Raw genomic sequence first — 17,627 nt, forward strand, 5'->3', positions numbered from 1 at the left:
GAAAGAAAAGAAAAAAAATAGAGAATAGGAAATAAAAAATAAAAAATATAAAATGTTTTCCTAACCTTTCTGTTTTAGTCCTTTCTTTTTATATTCTTTGAGTTATATTTAGAATATATTCTTGTCATAGAGTTATTTTTGGTAAGGTGTAGTTCTGCACGAGAATACATTAGTATAATATTTGTAAATTAATAATTTGAAAAATCAATTAGTAAGTAAAATAAAATAACTATATACATCATATCATACCCATACATATATACATACATACAAAACGTACTCTTTGCTTATCTTTTTTTCTCTTTCAAACATTTAACTTCGGAGAGAATCTTTTTATGAAGTGTAGTTCCATTGCCTTTCGGTATTGCGGATCGTCCCGTGTACATTTGTAAAAGGGCAAGATTCTAAACTTTCCGTCTCCGCATATTTCTAGATATTTACTCAATGGAATCTTTCGTAGTTCTTGCCGGATATGTTGCCTGTGGATTCTTGCACGTTGGCAGAGTGAGTTATTCGTTTCGCTAATGTAATTTTCTTTACAGTTTGGGCAGGTAATGCAGTATAAGAGGTTTTGCGTTTTACAGTTGATATCTGCATTTATTTTTTAAAATGGATGCGCTCTTGAACTTTATGTGGAAACCACTTTCTATGTACTTGAAGTTGTTGGTATTGTTACACGTTCCATATCTCTTATCTCCACATTCTTTTACTATGAATTCTGGTTTATTATCTGATCTGAATTCTGCCCTTGTGAGGTGTCTTTTAAGATTTTTTGGCTGGCGTCTGTTATTCCGTAAGGTGTTTTTTTCAATCAGAGTTTTCATTTTGGGGTTTTGTAAGAGTATAGGCAAGTTTGATTTTATGACGCGGAATATGTTAGTTATTCCAGGACTTTATGCGTTAATGAACGGAATCGTGCTTTCATTAACTTTTTCCTTAGGTGTCCGTAGTTGGGTGATATCCAGTTTCATCGCCTTTTTAATACCTTCATTAATTAAGCCTAAGGGGTATTTTTGTATGGTAAGGAAGCCTTTGAGTTCGTTGAGTCTGATTTCACGTGTTTTAGGGTCACTTACTATAGCACAGATGCGTCTAGCCATGCTGGATGGGATGTTTCTTTTGATGTGTGATGGATGGCAAGAGTAGAAATTTAAATATTGGTGTGTGTCTGTTTTTTTTTTGTTTTTTTTTTGTAAACTATGTCTGTTGTAACTGTGCAGTTTTGTATTTTTATGTGGATATCCAGAAATGGTAGTTCATTGCAATTGGATTCCGTTGTGAATTTGATGGAAGGGTGAAGTGTGTTCAGTATATTGTTAAATATATTTAGATCTTCATTCGATTTTTCCCAAAAGATGAAGTAATCATCAAGGAATCGTTTCCACTTTTTAATTATATATTTCTTGTATTCCTGATCAAACGTTTTTTTTCTACTTCCTCATAGAGCTTTTCTTCTAAGTATCTCATAACTAAGTTTGCATATGAGGGCGCAAATCGCGTACCCATAGCCGTGCCCTTTATCTTCCGATGTTTTATAGTCGAATTTAAAGGTATTTTCCTCTAGTACTAGACGTGAGGCCTTGGTGATGAAGTTAGTCTTAAAGCGTTCATTTATCCGTTCTCTATGTTTTTGCACCCAGTGTTTAATTGCTTCTAGGCCTAAAGTGTGAAGAATATTGGTATAGAGATTAGTGACATCAAAACTTGCCAGTATAGTGCCTTTTGTAACAGTGGGATGAATGTGCTGGATGAAATCTATGCCATCCCGTATATAACTGGGTATTAATTGGCACAAAGGTTTTAGGAGTATATCTAGAAAATGACTTAGCTGTTGCGTTGGTGCTTGAGGTCCAGCAACTATTGGCCTTAGTTTGAGGTCAGCAGGCCTTAGTATTTTTACGTATTGGTTTTTCTGCTTATTTATGACATTTTGTATTTCGGAGCTTTTGTGCATTTTAGGTAATCCATAAAAATTCCTCTCTCTTATTACAGAGTTGCATATATACTCTTTTTCCTTGTCAGTGAAGGAATCTTGGAATTCATTGATTAGTCTTCTGATTTAATTTGTAGTTTCAGCTCAGAGCTGTGGCCATAATGATGCACCGTCGTTTTGCTACACTGTTATTACTGAGTGCCTTCTCCAATATGTGGCACTTGGTGAAGAGTGGAGTTTGATGTAGCTACCATCATTTGCACCTCTTGCCTTGATTTAAAAACCTCCAGTCTTGATTTAAAAACGTCTGCATCTACCTTGTGCAGGTTCCTCAGCCTCTTTGAGAGAATATTTAAAAGCTGTGGGCCCCTAAAACCCAGGCTGTTGCAGTAACTAGTTCTGATGGCATTCGTGGGATCTTTGGAACTATGCAGTGTCGACCCATTCTGGCATTGGTGTAGCTTTCAATGCCAAAATTTGGCAAAACTCCTTCCCGGATATTCCAGATGTATATTACTGCATACCTCTCCAGCTTTCGCTCCAGAGAGTAGAGTCTTAGCTGTTTCAGCCTTTCCCAGTAGCTGAGCTCTTACAATGAGACGATCATCTTTGTGAAGCTCCGCTGGATTGCTTCAAGGTCCGCTGTTAATTTTACACTGTTGGATGACCATAGCTGGGAGCAGTAATCCAAGCGGCTGAAGACGAATGTCCTCCAGAGTACCATCATAGTTTCCTTATCTCTGGTTCTGAATGTTCTTAAGATCCATCGAGCCAGTTGTCTGCACTTTGTCGACATCCTGGTTACCCAGGTTCCTCACTGATTTAGGCTCTGGGATTAAAATTCTCTGTGGACCAGTGTACCCTGTAAGTTTCATATTCAGTTTTGGATGCTGGTAGCGCAGGACTTGGAATTTTTCAGCATCAAACTGCTTATTATTATTCTCAGCCCATCTGTAAATTGAGTCCAACACCTTCTGCAGATGTGCAACGTCGCTGGGATTCGGTATTTTCTGCAAGACTTTCGTATGGTCTGCATAGCTAGCAAGGATGGCTATCCGGGCATTTGAGGGCATATATGAGAGGCCACTATGAAAATCAGGGTTCCTAAGACAGTGCCCTGTGGAACACCGATCACTATTTGTGTTTTCGTCTGAGTACAACTTGCTCCATGAATAGGGCATTGGTGCGGTTGAGCAGGGACTCCACCTGTGCTTGTTTGCAATGAGTCATTCCAGAGAGCATGACGCCTTCTGGTCATTTGACTTTGGAGAAGTTGAAATATATATATATATATATATATATATATGATGCATATATATATACGTATATATATCATTATATTACTCTTTTACTTGTTTCAGTCATTTGACTGCGGCCATGCTGGAGCACCACCTTTTAGTCGAGAAAATCGACCCCAGGACTTATTCTTTGTAAGCCTAGTACTTATTCTATCGATATCTTTTTGCCGAACCGCTAAGTTACGGGAACGTAAACACACCAGCATCGGTTGTCAAGCGACGGTGAGGGGACAAACACAGACCGAGGCTATAGTAGAAGACACTTGCCCAAGATGCTACGCAGTGCGACTGAACCCGGAACCATGTGTTTCGTAAGCAAGCTACTTTATTTCATTTCAATTTGCCATAAAGGCAGTACACAGAGAGTAGCTACGGGCTGGACAAAAACATTAATGAGATGAAATGGATGATAAATATGATGGTATAATGAGAGAAGGCAAAAGCCGCCCGCCGAACTTTGCTTCTCTATAACACTGTTCTTTATAAAATTAATTTTTCACATTGAGGCTATGAACCTCGTACATAAAAAGTCATAAATTAAGGCATTTGCTTCTTACGATTTTTCATTACACAATATGAGGCACTCGTCCTCTTAGGTTTTTTCGCCCGATATAGCCTTCGCTTCTCTCAAGCAAAACGATGGGTCTGGGTCGGGCCACTTTTCAATACTGAATTCGCCGAGGAGGAAGGAATTCACCAACGCACTTTTTTGTGCCTACTCGACACGACCTCCGCAGACACCTGCGGAGGCCAGTCCGGATCCTTAGTACAGGTGAGGACTCCCTCTCTCTGACGCTTCCTTTTATTCACAAATTTCTGCAGGGCCCCTCCCTTTCGGAATAGGATTAGCCGATCCTTTTCCTCACAGGGTGAGCCCACAGCTTCTACTGTCGGCGGCACAATTCCCGCCGACCTGCTTTCCTCCGTTGGTGGCACAATTCCCACCAACGGAGTGTCGGGACACGCCGGCGGTGCACTATCGAGCACCGGCCGTGTCTCGTTCTTTTTTTTCTTTTTCTTTGGGGCCACTGGAGTAGGGCGTACTTCCGCCTTAGCCAGAAGGTCCTCCTCCTCGCCCACAACTTTCGGTGAGCAACCATTGTTGCCCACCTTCTTTCTTTTCTTCCCTTTCTTCGAGGAGGTGGAAACCTCCTCGACTTTCTCCGTCTCTCCCTCCACTGGGAGAGCGGGGGGAACAACATTTATTAACTGTTCCAGGACCTTACTCTGGTCCTGGGGGCAGTCCTTCTTAATATGACCAGGCTCCAGACACAGGTGACATTTCGGGGGACGTCCCTCGACAATGACTGGATATCTCTGCCTGTCCATCCTTAGAAAATCTGACCACACAGCCACTCCTACATATACATATATAATATATATAATAAATATATTTATATATACAATATATATATATATATATATATATATATATATATATATATATATATATATATATATATATATATATATATATATATATATATATATATATATATATATAATACAATATATAATATATATAATATATATAATATATAAAGTTACCTTAAACAAGTATAAAAATGGAGAAAATATGTTAAAATCAAAATTGAATTTGATACAAAATTGAATACAAAAGACAATACAAATATTTAAGAAAAAAAAATTATTATTATTATTATAATTAGAGTTATGCATTGCCATTCTCATCGGTGGGAAGAATTTTTAGGAAGAACATCTCAAAAGTTATAAATAAAATTCAATAAGGAAAAATAGATGGGGTGATTGGGAAAAATTAAACTTGATATCCACAAACAAGTTCTAAAAGGGAAAAATGATAATAAGGGAGACGAAAAAGAAAGATATATCAATGTGTACGCAAGTCCATTTGTGCAAAAAACTATAACTTAAAAAGTCTAACGGATATATTTAAAAAATAGTAAAAGATCGAGACGAAACATAATGGAAACAAAAACACGTGTGTGTAGCAGATATAAACAACACGTTTAGAAAAAATCCACAGAGAGTCAGACGTATACATATTTATATTGAAAACGAAAAAAAAAATATATTATTAGAAGCTTCTAACTAAATAACAAAACTATATTTAAATTGATTGAATATTTGAACATATATGATTTATTCAAAAAAATCTCCCACTCAAAAATCTCCCGGCTCAGGGGAGATATTCAAAAATGAATGAATAAGAAACAAATATATGAAGGAAAAAGTTATTATTAATAATTTTATTTTTTTTAATAAATCATATATGTTCAAATATTGAATCAATTTAAATATAGTTTTGTTATTTAGTTAGAAGCTTCTAATAATATATTTTTTTCGTTTTCAATATAAATATGTATACGTCTGATTCTCTATGGCTTTTTTCTGTTAGTGAACGTGTTGTTTATATCTGCTACATACATGTGTTTTTGTTTACATTATGTTTCATATTTTTTTATGTTATTATTATTATTATTATTATTTGAACACGGAATCTTGGAGTTAGTAGACCGCGCTCTTAACCACTACTCTATATGCCCGTAGGTAATTTTGGAGTGAATTTTAGGGCTTATAAATCTAATAATCTCCTATCCTTCCTTAATACCGGTTCCCATATGCTATTCATATCTGCACTCGGTCTGCTTAGGAAGCTATTGTGTCCTAGCATATGTGCTGCTTCTTTTAGTTTTCGTATTTTCCAGTGGTGTTTTCTGTCTATTATTTTAACTTCATCCCACAGGGGAAAGTGGTCTCCATGTTTCTATACATGATCAGCCATACCCGATTTATCAATATCTCCTCGTGTCACAGCTTTGCGATGTTCCTCTACCCTTATTTTGAGGGGGCAACATGTTTCGCCTTTGTATAACCTACCACAGCTGCATGGGATGGAGTACACACAGTTTTTGGTCACATTCTCTTCTATTGGTGGTTTTACCCAAAGGAGATATTTGCGAAGTGTTGTATTACTCTTGAATACTGTCCTGATGTCATATGGGCCGCATATCTTTTGAATCTTTTCGGAGGGGCCTTTCACATAAGGTAGACAGACTGTAAACAGTTTATTAGTTTCATCCTCTCTTTTCTTCATAATTGGAGTAGATAGTATGTTTTGGGGGTAGTTGTTGCTTACTAGATTGTTAGTGAGTTTGATCATTTCGTGGAGGGTATCACGATCGCTGCTTATATTCTTTGATCGATGTTTTAGGCACTCTCTCTCTCTCTCTCTCTCTCTCTCTCTCTCTTTAGCAATCCCTCTCTTTACAATGTATGGATGGTGGGAACTGAAGTTAAGGTATCGTCCAGTGAAGGTCGTCTTGCGGTATACGGATGTCCTGAATCGATACTTGGTGCGTATTATTAATACGTTCAGGAATGCTAGCTGATTGTCTTTTTTCCTTTTCCATTGTGAACTGTATGCATGGCTTTATTGAGTTCACATGATCTAACAGCACTTGGACATCTTCCTGGTGGGCCCACAGTATAAAGGTGTCACCAACATAACGCAGCCATAGTGTTTGTTTTCGTGGTGTTGATCCTAAAGCCAAATTCTCAAAGTATTCCATGTATATATTGGCTATTATCTGTGATAATGGCGAACCCATAGCTAAACACTCTTGTCGATATATATATCAGTGTCCATGAAGGTCAACATTTCCATCAACTTTCTTATTGGTATAATAGTGCGTTCTTTTAGATGAGTGTCTGTCACTAGTTTTTCTTGAATCACCAATAGTGCTTCACCAGTTGGGACTTTGGTGAACAGACTTATCTCATCTCGACTCACCACCTGGTTGGATTCAATGGGGGTATCCTTGATCAATTCTGTGAAGTGGGTAGAATTCTACACGTACGATGTTGACTTTACTGCTAATGGACTGATTATATCCATAAGGAAGCGGCTCAGTGGATGACATGCTGAACCTCTACAGCTCACTATAGGCCTTAATGGAATACCATCCTTGTGAATTTTAGGGAGACCGTACATGTTTGGTAGTTTACTGTAGTGTTGAGTCAGTTGTCTGTACTTTATTGGTGTAAAGTGATCATTGTTCTTGATCAAGATCTGTGACAACTTCCTCTCTGGCATATGGCGTAGTGGTTAAGAGCGCAGGCTACTAACAACAAGATTCCGAGCTCGAACCAGGCAGTGGCTTGAATAATAATAATGATAATAATAATAATAATAATAATAATAATAACATCGAAAAATACCTTAGGAATGAGAACCCAAGTTCGAAATTTCCCCAACACACCTGATGAAGGCTGGAGGGTATATCAGCCGAAACGTTGTCTTAGCAACAAACAAGATGAGGACAAATATCCGTCAAATGTAAATAATGTAAATAATATAGATAATGTACATAATTCCTCATCTCTTAAATATAGAACTCTATTATCTCATCTGTATTTCCTTATTGAATTTAATAAAAACTTTTTTGATGTTCTTCCTAAAAATTCTTCACACTAATGAGAATGACGATGCATAACTCTAATTATAATTATTATTATCATATTTTTTTTTACATATTTGTATTGTCTTTTGAAACACATGTATGTATTGAATTCAATTTTGTATTAAATTCAATTTTAATTTTAAAATATTTTCTCCATTTTTATATGTATGTATATGTATATATATATATATATATATATGTATATGTATATATATGTATATATAATATATATATATATATATATATATATATATATATATATATATATATATATATATATATATATATATATATAATATATACATATATATATAATATAATATAATATATATCTTTATACCTATAACGAATTCTTTGAATTGTGATTTTCATATTCTTAATACTTGCTCTGGCTGATTTTTATGAATATGATGAATTTTTTCTTGGAAATTATTTTCTCTCTATTTTTGGATCTTTCAAAAAGTTTGAATTGTTCTTTTTGAAATTATTTTTCTCTTATATATATATATATATATATATATATATATATATATATATATATATATATATATATATATATATATATATATATATATATATATATGTATATATATATATATATATATATATATATATATAAATATATATATATATATATATATATATATATATATATATATATATATATATATATATATATATATATATGTATGTATATGTATATATATATATATATATATATATATGTATATGTATGTATATGTATATAATATATATATATATATATATATATAATATATACATATATATATAATATAATATATATAATACATATATGATATATAATATATACATATATAATATAAATATAATATTTATAATATAAATAATATAATATATATATATAGATGCGCCGAAACTGGCAGCTGGAAGAAGTTCGTCTTCTTATACACGCATGGAACTTGGCCAAAGGATCACCAGCAAACGATCTGATAGCCGAAAGCCTGGATAGGTACAATTTCCACAGGTCAATGGCCCAAATTGATCGAAAGAAACTGGAGCTCATTCGCTCCTACGAGCTCGTGAAACCGCACCTTGACCTCCTAGAAGGCATTATGAGAGACACGGACACAAAAATGGACAGTGAAGACCCTGCACACTGTGCTCAGGCTCAGGAGGACCAGACGAATCACCAAGACAAGGCAGATGCCACCAGTGCTGTAGCCACTGATGAGGGATGCAATGACCATGGTGAATACAGTCAACGCTGCACCACAAACGACAAAGACAGGAGAACAGACAAGAAGACGGTAAACACAAACAGGCTTCAAGCCCAAACACGTCACACAGAGAAAAAGAAAAAGAAACAGATCTGTAAATTCTACCTAAATGGTACCTGCTGGCACGGGGAAAAGGGACAAAACTGCAAATTTGCCCATCCCAAACACCACCAGCTAAACAAGGTAGATAACCACTTACAACAAAATAAGCGGGAGCGCAGAAAAGGGAGACCAGAAAGCTTAAATCTACGTACACATAATCCACCAAATACCAACAGGACTCACAAAGAGAGAAGTCCGTATATTCCTTCTGCTCCCAAAAAAAGGCTATATGCAGAGGCTGTACGAACTGCAGTAGCTGAGCAGCAAGCTTTTTTAAGCTTGGCCCAGAAAATGGTACAACAGTTAACGTGGATGCAGAGGGTACAGAGTCAACGCCACACGAACCATTGTCCAAGACCACCACAGATGATGGATCAGGGATGGCCACCGCTAACACCAGGAACCCCTGCACAGATATCACACCCATATTCCTACTGAATATCCGGGGCCTATTACGAACAGGCGGCAAAGACAAGTTCCTATACTTGAAAGACCTAGTAACATGCAATCAAGCAATATGCATGGTGCTTACCGAAACGCATCTAACACCTAATATAGCAGATGCGGAGATAAATATACCAGAGTATGCCGTACTCCGAACAGACAGAAGGGATAGAAGTCATGGGGGAGTTGCAATGTACATCCGAGAAGATGTCACACCCCTACTACTACTATCACACTCAAACTCTGTATGTGATACTTTAATAGTACACATAAAACAAATTGATGTAGTTGTATGCTCAACATACCGTCCACCAAATACCGCAAAGCAGGAAGGTAAATTTGAGGACAGCCTCAGACGCATAGAAGAGGTCCTGACAAATCTGGACCAACACATCAATATACTTTTCCTAGGCGACTTTAACCTCCCAAATGTTAAATGGCCTGAAGGTCACATCCTCTCTGGGATGTCACTGCATGAACAAAGCCAGGCAAAATCATTGCTAGAACTATCCAACATGCTGTTCATGGAACAAGTGATACTCCAACCAACCAGGGGAAGCAATATTTTAGATCTCTGCTTCACAAACAATGTGAGCCTAATCCATAATGTGAAAATAACGCCCACGTCTCTCTCAGATCATAACATTATAGAATTAACTATGTATGGTCCTAGACAACCCACTGACACCCACCCCACCAGGAGGACTCAAGCAATATCCAACCTGAATTTCCACGGGGCGGACTGGAAGTCAATTCGCAGAGAGATTCGAAATCAAAACTGGCACGACAGCCTTTCTATACAAGACAATGACCTCAAACTAAGTCATTTTATGTCAACCATACAAGACATATGCACCAAATACGTGCCATATAGAAAGACCAGCAAACATGCCAATAGAATTCCTAGAGACAGGAAAATCCTTATGAGACACAGAACAAAGGTCTCAAACCAGTTAAACAGAGAACTGGAGGATAGGAAAAGGGCTAAATTAAAACTAACACTGTTAGAAATAGAAAACAAAATTAAACTCTCCCATGAAAAGGAGAGAGCAGAGAAGGAAAAGAGAGCAGTAGAAAGCATAAAAACAAACCCCAAGGCTTTCTATAGATTTGCAAAGGAGACTGCTACGGTGCAGTATAAGATAGGACCCCTGTTCCTGCCTAATGGCTCACTGACTGCAGATCCCACATGGATAAGTGAAGTGCTCAGTACACAATTCAAGAGTGTCTTCACCTCTCCTCTGAGTCACATGCAGATAAAGAACCCAGCTGATTTCTTTGACAATAGCACTCAGCAGAAGGGGACTGCATCCATTACCTACATCGACATTGAAGAGGAAGATGTGATAGCTGCCATAAATGAAATGAGCTCAAATTCGGCAACTGGCCCCGATGGTTTCCCAGCTGTCCTCTTAAAGTCGTGTAAACAAGAATTAGCAGGACCACTCCGGATACTCTTCCAGAGTTTCCTTGCAAATGGTAAACTTCCCAAAAAGCTGAAGGAAGGCACCATATGTCCTATCCATAAAGGTGGAAGCAGAGCAGAGGCTGGAAACTACAGGCCCATCTCTCTAACTTCACATATTAGCAAAGTCATGGAACGAATTGTCAGAAGGAGATTGATTGCGTTCCTAGAAGAAAATGACTTGCTGAATGAGACCCAGCATGGTTTCCGTCCAGGTAAAAGCTGCCTCACGCAGCTCTTGCAGCATTATGACTGGGTCCTGAAGCAGCTACTTGACCATTCAAATGTTGATGTGATATATCTCGACTTTGCAAAAGCCTTTGACAAAGTTGATCATGGCTTGATATGTCACAAGCTGTGAAACCTTGGCATAGCTGGTAAATTAGGAGAGTGGCTGCATGACTTCCTGAATGGTAGAAGTCAGACAGTTGCAGCCAATGGAGAACTATCTAGGGAAACACAAATATTGAGCGGTGTTCCACAGGGAACTGTTCTGGGGCCACTACTGTTCATAGTGGCCCTTCTGGACATGCCCACGGTCACTCGGAGAGCCACTGTCACTAGCTATGCTGATGACACAAAGATATCTCAGGCAATAAAGAATCCTGATGATATTGTAAGCCTGCAGAATGACCTAAATGCAATATATGAGTGGGCAGAGCAAAATAATATGCAGTTCAATGCAAAAAAATTTCAAGTACTGCGCTACAAGACCATGAGTACCTCCCAACTGGCATACACAGGGCCTGGAGGTACTGCAATCCCAGAACCACAAACAGTTAGAGATCTGGGCATCAACATGTGTAGTGATGCATCATTTCACATGCACATTATCAAGTTGACAGCAAGGTGCAGACAACTGGCGGGGTGGATACTGAGGACTTTCCGTACAAGGGATCAAAAAGTCATGTTGATTCTATGGAAGACATTTGTTCTGAGCCGCCTAGACTATTGCTCTCAGTTGTGGTCACCACACAGTGTTAAGCGGACAGCAGAACTCGAGGCAATTCAGCGGCACTATACAAAAAAGATCGCCACAGTCCAACAGATGAACTACAGGGAGCGACTGAAGGCACTAGGTCTCTACTCCCTGGAGCGCAGGCGGGAGAGATATGTAATAATATACATATGGAAAATACTGGAAGGACTGGTGCCAAACTTTGGTATCAAGTACTACAGGAATGCCCGCACGGGTCGCCACTGCATGGTGCCAAAGGTACCGTCCACTGCATCTCACATAAGAACGAGATACTGCAGCAGCCTCGGTTTCAGAGGACCTCAGCTCTTCAATGCCCTGCCAAAACATTTGAGAGACATGCAAGACATGGATGCGGAGGTCTTCAAGACAAAACTTGACGCTTTCCTCTCCACGATACCAGACGAACCAATGGCTCGTAATGAGACGCAGTTTAGGGCAGCTGTGTCAAATTCTCTTATACACCAGATGTGCCATCAAAACTCTTGATTGGACCATGTCAGGTGGGGGAGAAGAGCCATGCAAGGAACGTGAAAATCACGGTGGTGCACCAGCATGACCGCAGCCACTTGGCTGAAACACATAAATAAATAAATAAATAAATAAATATAATGTATATATATAATATATATATATTACATATAATATATATATATATATATATATATATATATATATATATATATATATATATATCATATATATAACATATATGAGATATATATATATATGATATATACATATGATATATATATATATATATATATATATATATATATATATATATATATATATATATATATAATTCAATATGTGACAATTATTCGGTTGCCATAATAAACCTCCGAATTTCGGATGTCGGGACGGAAACATGCTCCGGCATCTCTTCAGTTATCGAGACAATCCTAGTAGGCGTCCATATTGAATTCTTCTGCGGGGTAGATAAATTCCTCTATTTACATAATATCGAGGTCTCTTTCATTCTTTTGTTGTCTTACCATTACTATTGATATATATATATATATATATATATATATATATATATATATCATATATATATGTATAATATATATATATTACATATATAATATATATATATGATATATTTATAATGTATATATATATAAATATAATGTATATATGTATAATATATATATATATATATGTATATATATATATATATATATATATATATATATATATATATATATAATATATATATATATGTATATATAATGTCCTACCCATGGAATACACTGGACTCTTACTTTGATGAGAAATCACTCCATACACTACGACGTTTGAAACTTTTGAACTTTTCTAAATTTCTTGTACTTTCTGCTTTTTCCTATTATAGTTTCTCTCAATCTGCACTTGTTAGCCACTAAACCCTTTTCTATTTTCTCTCCCTGTTTATTTCTGCATTCCTTTCTGTCGAAGAGCGTAGGCTCGAAATGTCAAAGACTTTCTCATTTCCAGAGCGTTAAACTATTACATCTGTTTGTTGTTTACACACCTGTCTTCGTTTTTTTTTTTTTGTAAATTCTCACTATATATATATATATATATAATATATATATATATATATATTTACTTGGAGAATGGAGCAACAAATACAAGAAAAAGCATTTTCGTTGGACTAGATAGCCGTTGTTTTATTATGTGGAGCTTGAGTCAGTGTGGAGGTTTAGGTTATGTAATGAGTCATTTTGTATATTATGTCTTAGTCACTTACGTACGTTTCGATGCAGCCAGTAGTTTGGCCGATCTCTTCAGAGTGTTGAAGGGTATATTCGAAGTTTGTGGTGTGCGAAATGTAGGAGAAGTAATTATTGGGTGTAATATATGTGGTGGTGCGATAGTGGTGATAGGTCAATAGAGCTTTACGTTTTAGTTGTTGCGTTGGTCTTCTTGTAAGGGGATATAGGGTGGGTGCTATTTAAGAACATTGTTCCAGTTTTAGTCAAGTGCATCTCCACGTGATGTTTGATTGCTGGATGCATGATTGTTGAAGATTTCCTCGGAAGAGGTTAGATCAGATATGCGGGTTGAAATACTTTTGACTATGTTATCGATAGTAGATTTGTGGTGATTGGAGTGTACATTGAGGTATTTCAGGTATTGGTTAGGTTTATGATAGGGGGAGTATTGTGAGTTTGACAAGTTTAGAGTAACGTCCAGAAAGTTAGCAGTTTTATATGCGTTTTCGAATGTGATGGATAGGTTTAGATTAGAGAAGAATTTGTGTAGATCTTTTCTATTCCTTTCCAGAGAAGATTTATTAATGGCCTTGGTAAGTAGTAAGGCGTCGTCCCTATTCAGACCTCCTCGGATTTTAGGGAAATGTTTCTACAGCTGGATGCCCTTCCTAACACCAACCACTCCGAAAGTGTAGTGGATGCTTTTATGTGCCACCAGCATGAGGGCCAGTCAGTCGGTTCTCGCAACGACCATGCTCAAAAGGTGTTTTTTACGTGCTACCTGCACAGGACCCAGTCTGGCGACACTGGCAATGACCACATACAAATGTTGTTTCTCACGTGCCGGTAAGGTGATGCTGGCAACGATCATGCTCGTAGATTAGATAGCATTGGATTGATCAATTCCTGGATTAGTCCAATAACTTTTCCTCTTCAGCAGGACACACTTTAGGAAATAAATGAGATATTTATACATACCCACAGGAAAGCAAACACATGTATTAGCATGCTGGGCAAAATGCTTAGCAGCATTTTATCCATCATGTTCTGAGTTCAAATTTCACCAAGGTGGAATTTGTCTTTCTTTCCTTCAGGGTAGAAAAAAAAGTACCAGTTGAATCCTGGGGTCAATGTAACCAATTTAGCCCCTCACCTAAAATTGCTGGCCCTTTGCCAAAATTTGAAATCAATATTGTATATATATATAAGCCATATAAACCCTCTTCCTTCAATCAACTCAGACTATTGGCTAACCTGGCCACACTTCCCCCCATATTAATACAGTTTAGCAGAAGTTCATTGTATGTGTTTGTGTCTGTATATTTGCGTGAATGTTAATATGTATTTGTTTAACCCATGCTAACATAGAAATAGATAAAATGATCAATCAGGTTATAGGAAAGAAGACAAGACCCTGGTATCTTCAGTGAAACAACTCTGTTTGATACTCAGAAAATTAGTTAGGTTGAACAGGCAAGAGTTACAGTCGAATCACAGGCAGACTAGCAGAGAATGTAAGCTTTGTATTTGATAGATGCATTGGAACAGTACTTGCTATGGTCACAATAGAAACAGATTTTCTTGATGGACTGTGTGGCTCATGAGAAAATATACATACATGAAGGCACATGGCTTAGTGGTTAGGGCATTCGGCTCACAAATCGTAAGCTCATGAGTTCAGTTCCCAGCAATGCGTTGTATCCTTGAGCAAGACACTTTATTTCACGTTGTTCCAGTCCACTCAGCTGGCAAAGATGAGAAGTACCTGTATTTTAAAAATGGGCCAGCATTGTCACACTGAAGTTCCCAGTGAACTACATTAAAGGTATGTAGGTCTGTGGAGTGCTCAGCCACTTTGACATTAATTTCACGAGCAAGCTGTTCCATTGATTGGATCAACTGGAACCCTCATTGTCATAACTGACAGAGTGCCAGTTACATACATATATATATGTATATATATAAAGAGAGAGAGCAAGATAATAGTATAAAATACAATCATAATTAAGGTCATAGAAGAGACAATGGCCTATACAGAAAATAGACAATGCCTATGCTGAAAATCTTCAAGCCCCTTAAAAATTGTCACTTTTACAGCACACAACATGTTGAAATCAAGGGAGTATGCTTGCAGAAATTCATAAATTAGATAGCCTTGGATTGATCAATATCTGGATTGGTCCAATAACTTTCCCTCATCATCGAGACACACTTAAGGACAGCAAACGCAAAGTTACAGTTGCATACAAATACATGTGTTTGCTTTCCTGTGGGTATGTATAAATATCTCATTTATTTCCTAAAGTGTGTCTTGCTGAAGAGGAAAAGTTATTGGATTAATCCAGGAATTGATCAATCCAATGCTATCTAATCTACGAGCATGATCGTTGCCAGCATCACCTTACCGGCACATGAAAAGCAACATTTGTATGTGGTCATTGCCAGTGTCGCCAGACTGGGTCCTGTGCAGGTAGCATGTAAAAAACACCTTTTGAGCATGGTCGTTGCCAGAACCGCCTGACTGGCCCTCATGCTGGTGGCACATAAAAGCATCCACTACACTCTCGGAGTGGTTGGTGTTAGGAAGGGCATCCAGCTGTAGAAACATTTCCCTAAAATCCGAGGAGGTCTGAATAGGGACGACGCCTTACTACTTACCAAGGCCATTAATAAATCTTCTCTGGAAAGGAATAGAAAAGATCTACACAAATTTTTCTCTAATCTAAATCTATCCATCACATTCGAAAACACATATAAAACTTCCAGGAATGGTAACTATGCACATGCGGCTGATGTCTAATGTCTTTCAAAATACACAGATGAGCTGGTCTTCTCCCTACCACTAACATCAGAAGGGGCTATATCATTGGTATTCATATAACATATTGTCAGGAAACATTCTTTACTTAATTCATGACAAGGTGTGAAAGTTTCAGTCTTAAAAGATGGTCATTTTAGGGTAGTCACTATGAGTACAAGCTAGTTTCATCACCCTTACACACCTGGAAAATTAAGGGCCTTTTACACATACCTCTTGAAGACATTTGATTTCTTGGATATTACCTCATTCATTTTTGTCATCCCTACTGTTTCTGCTTCACCAATGAGGACTTTATCCATTATCGCTTGTTTTCAGTGTTGCCCTCTGATTTCTGGGTTTTTTTTATATATATTTTTTTCAGTTGGTGCATTGCCTGCTTCACCATGGGTAATTTCAAAATTGTCAACCAGCCATCAGTAGCTTTGAAATTTTTTTTGATACCCATATGTGACACCCAATTTCTATACCACAGATGTTGCTACTGCATCTTTAATGGATGAGCCATGTTGTCACTACCTCCTCAAGATGCAACTCTCATATGCCTCCTTCCACCAACTGTTAATGATTTTCATTTTGCAGTGAGTTTATTCTTAGCCTTACATCTATCTCAAACTATTTGCTTTACATCAAACTCTTCACATATTCTCACTCCTGAAACACCAACCTCAAACTTCCAATAAATTACAATTCAAAATTCATAGGATTGCATGATCCATTTTTAGGTGATTACTTTTACTCTGAGCCATGATGTATAAATATGCCTAATCACTAAAATACAAATGAAAATTGTAGGGTAACAGGGCAACACATGTTGTACTACGTCGTATATAGTGACTACACTGTGTAACAAAAGTTATCTTTTTTTGTCTTTGGTTAGTGTTATTTCTTATGTGCTTCTATCTGGAAATCAAAAGAAATGACTACTATTCCCTTCTAACTTTGCTTTTACGACCTGGATATCAATGTTTTGAAACTCACCTATTTTCCACTACATTTCAGAAAGATTTAGCACTGAGTTGCTCAAGCAGAACTATCATTATAGCAAATATTCTGCTCAATACTACAGATTTGCTTGAGCTTTAGTTGAGCACGTCCCTTGGTGGCTGCCAATAAGTGCATCCCTTACAATGTCATTCTAAAAATAAACAATCACACCATTGAAATCTCAAAGCTATGAGATAATTCAT

The 17,627-nt window shown here is 37.1% G+C and overlaps 1 pseudogene; it reads right to left on the bottom strand.

Annotated features, from left to right (window-relative positions):
• Nucleotides 1-5,898: 5,898 nt before the first annotated feature.
• LOC149132637 (uncharacterized) lies at nucleotides 5,899-16,739 on the bottom strand (annotated as a pseudogene).
• Nucleotides 16,740-17,627: the final 888 nt, after the last annotated feature.

This window comes from Octopus bimaculoides, chromosome 14 (genome assembly GCF_046866305.1).
Source record: "Octopus bimaculoides isolate indiv1 chromosome 14, ASM4686630v1, whole genome shotgun sequence".
Lineage (NCBI taxonomy): Eukaryota > Metazoa > Mollusca > Cephalopoda > Octopoda > Octopodidae > Octopus > Octopus bimaculoides.